Source organism: Bison bison, unplaced genomic scaffold (assembly GCF_000754665.1).
Source record: "Bison bison bison isolate TAMUID 2011002044 unplaced genomic scaffold, Bison_UMD1.0 scf7180017850719, whole genome shotgun sequence".
Classification (NCBI taxonomy): Eukaryota; Metazoa; Chordata; class Mammalia; order Artiodactyla; family Bovidae; genus Bison; species Bison bison.
In genome coordinates, this window is record NW_011481292.1 from 1 (window position 1) to 5,539 (window position 5,539).

Sequence of the window (5,539 nt, forward strand, 5' to 3'; positions counted from 1 at the left end):
CTGCCGGCCCGCCAGAGATCCGAATGCCCGTTTTGGTGACGTCAGCCCCTCGGCACTCCTGGACTCAGGCCCTGCTCTCCCACCAGAGCCCTCCTCTCCCACCACCAGCCCTGGCACACACACACACTGACACACTCACACTGGTACACCGGAGAAGACCATGTGACCGGCGCTGGGGCCTGTAGCCTGAACCCTCCAGATAGGTTGACCCAGCTGGAACCTGGAGCCCGAGCCCAATATCTGCACACACTGCTTGCCACAAGCAGCAGGAGGCCCCATGTTTCCCGGAAAGGCGATGCCAACTGCCCCTAGGACAGGCCGCTGCACTAACCAACCTGTCCCTGTCTGCTCCCCCGCAGCCTGCAACCCCAGAGCAGAAACCCACAAACCGAAGAGGCCTCAGCTTCCCCCTCTTCCTCCTCCAAAGAGTGGAAAGGCCTGTTTCCAGCCGAGACAAAATTGCAAGGATCAGACGCACCCTCCTGCCTGAAAGAACCAAAACAGATCAGAAACACTTTTCCAGACACCAAACATCAGGCAAAGAAGGATGGTAATCTCTGACAGAAAAGAAATGAATGAGCGATTTTGCTGGGAACTGACGTGAGATCTAGGATTGCACCCGAGTTTTTACTGCCTTGAGAGAGTTTCCAAGGCCCAGTGCAGGCAGAGGCTGGTGAATTCTCTGAGTTGAAATGTTGGGGCGGATAAAGTCCAGGAGACCAAGACAGCTGGAGACGGCAGGACAGAGCACCGGAAAGGACAGAGCCGGGAGAAGAGGAAACTCCCGGAAGCTCTCCACATGGACCTTAACACTGGTCAGCGCACACAGGTAGGGAAACTATACAAGGCTGGGGAAAGAATCCCCACAGTGATCAGAGAAGGGACCGTGATACTGAATTGTCCTTTGAAATCAGAAGCAATCGTGGGAGATGCACGGCTGTCAACTGATGACAAGAGTCCAGATTTGATTCCTGGCCTAAAAAAAAAAAAAAAGTCAGTCTTGTGGTCTTGTGTTTCTTGTTCAAAGTGGTCAAAGTGCTGCAGACACGTAGGGAGAGGAAGCATCCCGAATCAGTCCACCACCTTGCGCCGTCTCTCCTCACAAGGCAATCTTGGCTGTCAGTTCACCTTAAAGGGTCTTCAGAGACATGGAAAGAACGACCTTTTAAGAATGCCTCCTTACTTTGTATCTCTTGAGGATTTGAGAAAGGGCGTTGATTGAGCAACTACTTTGGAAAGACAATTTAAAATCGAATACGCTTTTGACAAAAGGTTGCCAGGAAACTTTTCCACTGCCCCTGCCCCCACCTCCCACCAAATTTTTCGTGTTAGGCCACCCTCTGACCCTGCCCAGCTCTCTGTCCTCATCTATTGGTCCCGGAGGAAAGAGAACCCTGCCTGCCTGGAAAAATGTTGGGCTTGTGGTAAGTGGAGAGCTGAACTGGGTAACGAGTGGATAAAAGGTATGTGAGGGTGGCGGGTTTGGAACACAGTTAGAGGACTCTAACTGTCTCCTTACCTGTCTCCTGGGAAACCCGTATATGGGTCAAGAAGCAACAGTTAGAACTGGACGTGGAACAACGGACTGGTTCAAAATTGGGAAAGGCATAGGACAAAGCTGTATGTATATTGGCACCCTGCTTATTAAATTTCTATGCAGGGTACATCATGTGAAAGGCCGGGCTGGATGAATCACGAGCTGGAATCAAGATTGCCAGGAGAACTATCAACAACCTCAGATACGCAGATGATACCACTCTGATGGCAGAAGGCGAAGAGGAACTGAAGAGCCTCTTGATGAAGGTGAAAGAGGAGAGTGAAAAAGCTGGCTTAAACCTCAACATTCAGAAAACTAAGATCATGGCATCCGGTCCCATCACTTCATGGCAAACAGAAGGGGAAAACGCCAAAATCAATGCGGACGGTGACTGCAGCCACGAGATTAAAAGACGCTTGCTCCTTGGAAGAAGAGCTATGACCAACCTAGACGGCGGAGACGTAACTTAAAAAGCGGAGACGTAACTTTGCCGACAAAGGTCCGTACAGTCAAAGCTATGGTTTTTCCAGTAGTCATGTACGGATGTGAGAGCTGGACCATAAAGAAGGCTGAGCGCGAAAGAATTCATGCTTTCGAAGTGTGGTGCTGGAGAAGACTCTTGAGAGTCCCTTGGACTGCAAGGAGATCAAAGCAGTCAATCCTAAAGGAAACCCACCCCGAGTATTCATTGGAAGGACGGTCGCTGAAGCTGGAGCTCCAACACTTTGGCCACCCGATGCGAAGAGCCAGCTCACTGGAAAAGACCCTGATCCTGGGAAAGACGGAAGGCAAAAGGAGAAGGCGTCGGCAGAGGACGATGTGGTTAGACAGCATCCTCCAGGAGAGGGTGGAGGACTGACGAGCCTGGCATCCCGACGGGACAGGCACAACCGCAAGGGGACTCTAGGCACTATTCTCAGGGCTGTGTAGGTTAAGAGGCAAGTTTTCTCGGAAAACAGTTGGCAGCCTCCTGGAGGAGGTGACCAAAGAGAACAGTGGCCCGTACGGGGATCGAACCCGCGACCTTGGCGTTATTAGCACCACGCTCTAACCAACTGAGCTAACCGGCCCCTGACTGCGTGAGTCCTCTTCTCTTCTTCCTTTCCTCTTACGGCCCCCGCCTCCCCCTCCAAAATGTCAAGTTCCAACTGACCCTTACTGTTGCTTCTCTTAAGAGAGTTTCGTCATTGTCGTTGCCTTCCATCCTCAGTCAAAAGAATGAGACGCTTTCTCGGAGAAGAAAACCAAAGGAAAAGAAGGCACAATTGGTTTTCGGTCGTATTCCTTGACGTGAACGAGGAAACCGAAGGTTTTCGGAGGAAGCTGCGGTCTACGGCCCGGGGAATCCATGGAAGAATTTGCTGTTTGTGTAAAAGGCTCGCAGAAAGCGCCTTAAGCTGGGCTGAGTGCAGGCTCTGCCGTACGAGATGGAATACGGTGCCTGAAGACTATTCCGATGGGTCGGATCGTCGGTAGTTCCCCCAGGTTTACCGGTGAGACTCGGTGGGAGTTCGGTTTCTCGGAAGGTTCCTGAGAGGTTCCGGAGAACGGTTCAAAATGCAAACTCCGAAGAGCGAAGCTGTTCCCGCCCGGTTTCGAACCGGGGACCTTTCGCGTGTGAGGCGAACGTGATAACCACTACACTACGGAAACTTGCTTTCTCGGCTCCTTGATCATGTTTTCCCTCCCGGGCTGATGGTGTCCAAGCGGGAAAGGAGATTCCCGGCTAGCCCAAGCTGGCCACACCGAATCGGTTTTCTCTTTCAGGAAATGGTCGACGTTAGTGCGCCCTCCTATCACGACCAACAATGCTACAGTCAATGAGTCACACTAAGCAAATACTACCTCTAAGCGAAGAATTCCTTGCCAAAGGCAGAGCAGACGTTTTAGGCAGCGTCCGGGTACAGTAGATGTCGGAGAACTGCTCGATTTTGTCTTATGTGGGTTTGTGTGACCTTAGGAAGTTCTGTGATCACCATCTCTTGAGTGCCAGAAAAAGATTGCAATGACTGAAGACGATTCAATGATCCTGGTTGAAAAGTAAGCGCGATTCGGTGCCCCTGAACTCTAGCAGCTGCCCATTCTGTGACGGGCAGTGTTTGGCTGATAGAAACCGAGGGGCGGAGAGGGGCAAATGCCCACTGATCTGCCAGGCAGTCCTTACTTGTCCCCCCTGACCTCAGTTCTGTGCCAGTTGAGCACAAATCAACCAGAGTCAGACTAGAATTGCTGTGGTCGGTAACATCCTCAAGGCACTAACACTGCTGTTGTAGATATCATCAGTAACATCCAAAGTCAGTTTGTTTCTCCGGGGCAAGCTGAGCTAACGAATCTCCGAGCCGTGGACTACGAGGGCAGCGAACGGTAAACCGGAAACATCCTGAATCCTGAAATGTCAAAAGTCGGTGATCAATCCCAGATTCTTTGGTCTTCCGCTTGAAACAAACAAACAAACAGACAGAGAAGACAGACAGACAGACAGACAACAACAAAACACCGCTAACTGAAAGACCAAGAGGGAGTGGACGTGAGGCTCGTCTCCTGCTCCCTCGCTTGGCGGCCTTTGGTCCAAAGGGCTGCTGTCCGAGTTTGGCTTTGTGTGCAGAGGTCACAGCAGATGTTTGTTGGGTTACGCGTGGAACAGCTCTCCGAGGACCACGAAAAAGAAGTGTAACCGCGGCAAACAGAGGTCTTAAGTTGTAGAGCAAGACTTGTCATGGCCGGTTAGCTCAGTTGGTTAGAGCGTGGTGCTAATAACGCCAAGGTCGCGGGTTCGATCCCCGTACGGGCCAAGGGGACTTTTGCTCCTTATCACTCAAGGTGTTACCTGTTTGAACCCTGGAGTTGTATGTAATGTAACTTGGGTTGCTTAAAAAAAAAAAAAAAATAGCGTGTTACTCCTCCCTCTTGAAACTGTCCTACCGGCGCTCTTCTGGAAGTCGGGGTGCAGGGCCAGCTCCGACATCCGGTGCCCAACACCCTGGGCTTTCTTGGATTTAACGTTTCCTCAGTCAAAGCCACTCTTCTTTCTATTAGGAAGAGGGGAGGGCGTGGTGAAGGGTAACCCAGTGGGAATAAGTGGCGAAGACACTTGCCGAGCCTTCTTCCTTCCTACGTTCCATCTCTTTCTTGTTCCTCGTCCTCCTCTTCTTTTTTCTTAAAGCCTGTTTGATGTGAAACTCAGTACAGGTGTCCCTATGTGGTCCTTTCCCCCTCCGTATTTGCTGTGGGAGATCGAAACCAGAAAATGCTTGATTGTGGATGTTCCAGTGATCGCAATCACTTGAAGGGTCCTTCGGACTCCCACAAGACGTAGGATGGCCCCACGGGGTAACAAGAAGCAAGGCTGAGGGAGCTTTTCGTAGCGCTTGTGAGCCGCCAAAGCTTGGAGAGTTGGGGTGTGGTTCAAGTGCGGGAAGATCAGTTGTGCAAAAGGTTTCGAGCCAGCCAGGAGTCGAACCTAGAATCTTCTGATCCGTAGTCAGACGCGTTATCCATTGCGCCACTGGCCCCCTGCGACGAGAGGGCTTAAGCATGTCTATTTCAATGAGGCCTCCGAAGTCGCTGGTTCTGCTATGAAGATAGAAATAACCCCGAAACTGATGACTCCCACCGATTCTCTTCATTTGGGGTTAGTGTACGTACTACAACGTTGCTTTCCATGTCTACATTTTGGATTACAAGCAAATTTAACCCTTAGGACTTTCCATACATGATAGAAAGAAGTCACTCCTTGAGAGCAAGTTTTCTGCTGGGAGTGCTCTTGGTTAATTTCTGCTACCTGTTAATCTGGCGTGCTTCCACCTCCCTCATCTATTCTATACTTCTTTGGGGCCCTGATGATGCGTCTGCGGATGGTTACTGACTGCCCTGTATTCTCTTTAACTAAGTGTTTTTAAAATAAAGTACACTTATTTGGTTTGGAAGTGCATTTGGCCCTAAGAATCACATTCTACTCCTCTTACTGTTAAGAGTAGTTAATACTCCCTAAGAGGGAGAATC

The 5,539-nt window shown here is 50.6% G+C and overlaps 4 non-coding genes across 4 annotated transcripts; 1 reads left to right on the top strand and 3 right to left on the bottom strand.

The window, feature by feature from the left end:
- Positions 1–2,533: 2,533 nt before the first annotated feature.
- On the bottom strand, positions 2,534–2,607 carry TRNAI-AAU. Its single transcript has one exon. It is a non-coding gene; the product is annotated as a tRNA-Ile (tRNA).
- Positions 2,608–3,117: 510 nt separating this feature from the next.
- Positions 3,118–3,190, bottom strand: TRNAV-CAC. Its single transcript has one exon. It is a non-coding gene; the product is annotated as a tRNA-Val (tRNA).
- A 1,065-nt stretch (positions 3,191–4,255) lies between these two features.
- Positions 4,256–4,329, top strand: TRNAI-AAU. Its single transcript has one exon. It is a non-coding gene; the product is annotated as a tRNA-Ile (tRNA).
- A 647-nt stretch (positions 4,330–4,976) lies between these two features.
- On the bottom strand, positions 4,977–5,049 carry TRNAR-ACG. Its single transcript has one exon. It is a non-coding gene; the product is annotated as a tRNA-Arg (tRNA).
- Positions 5,050–5,539: the final 490 nt, after the last annotated feature.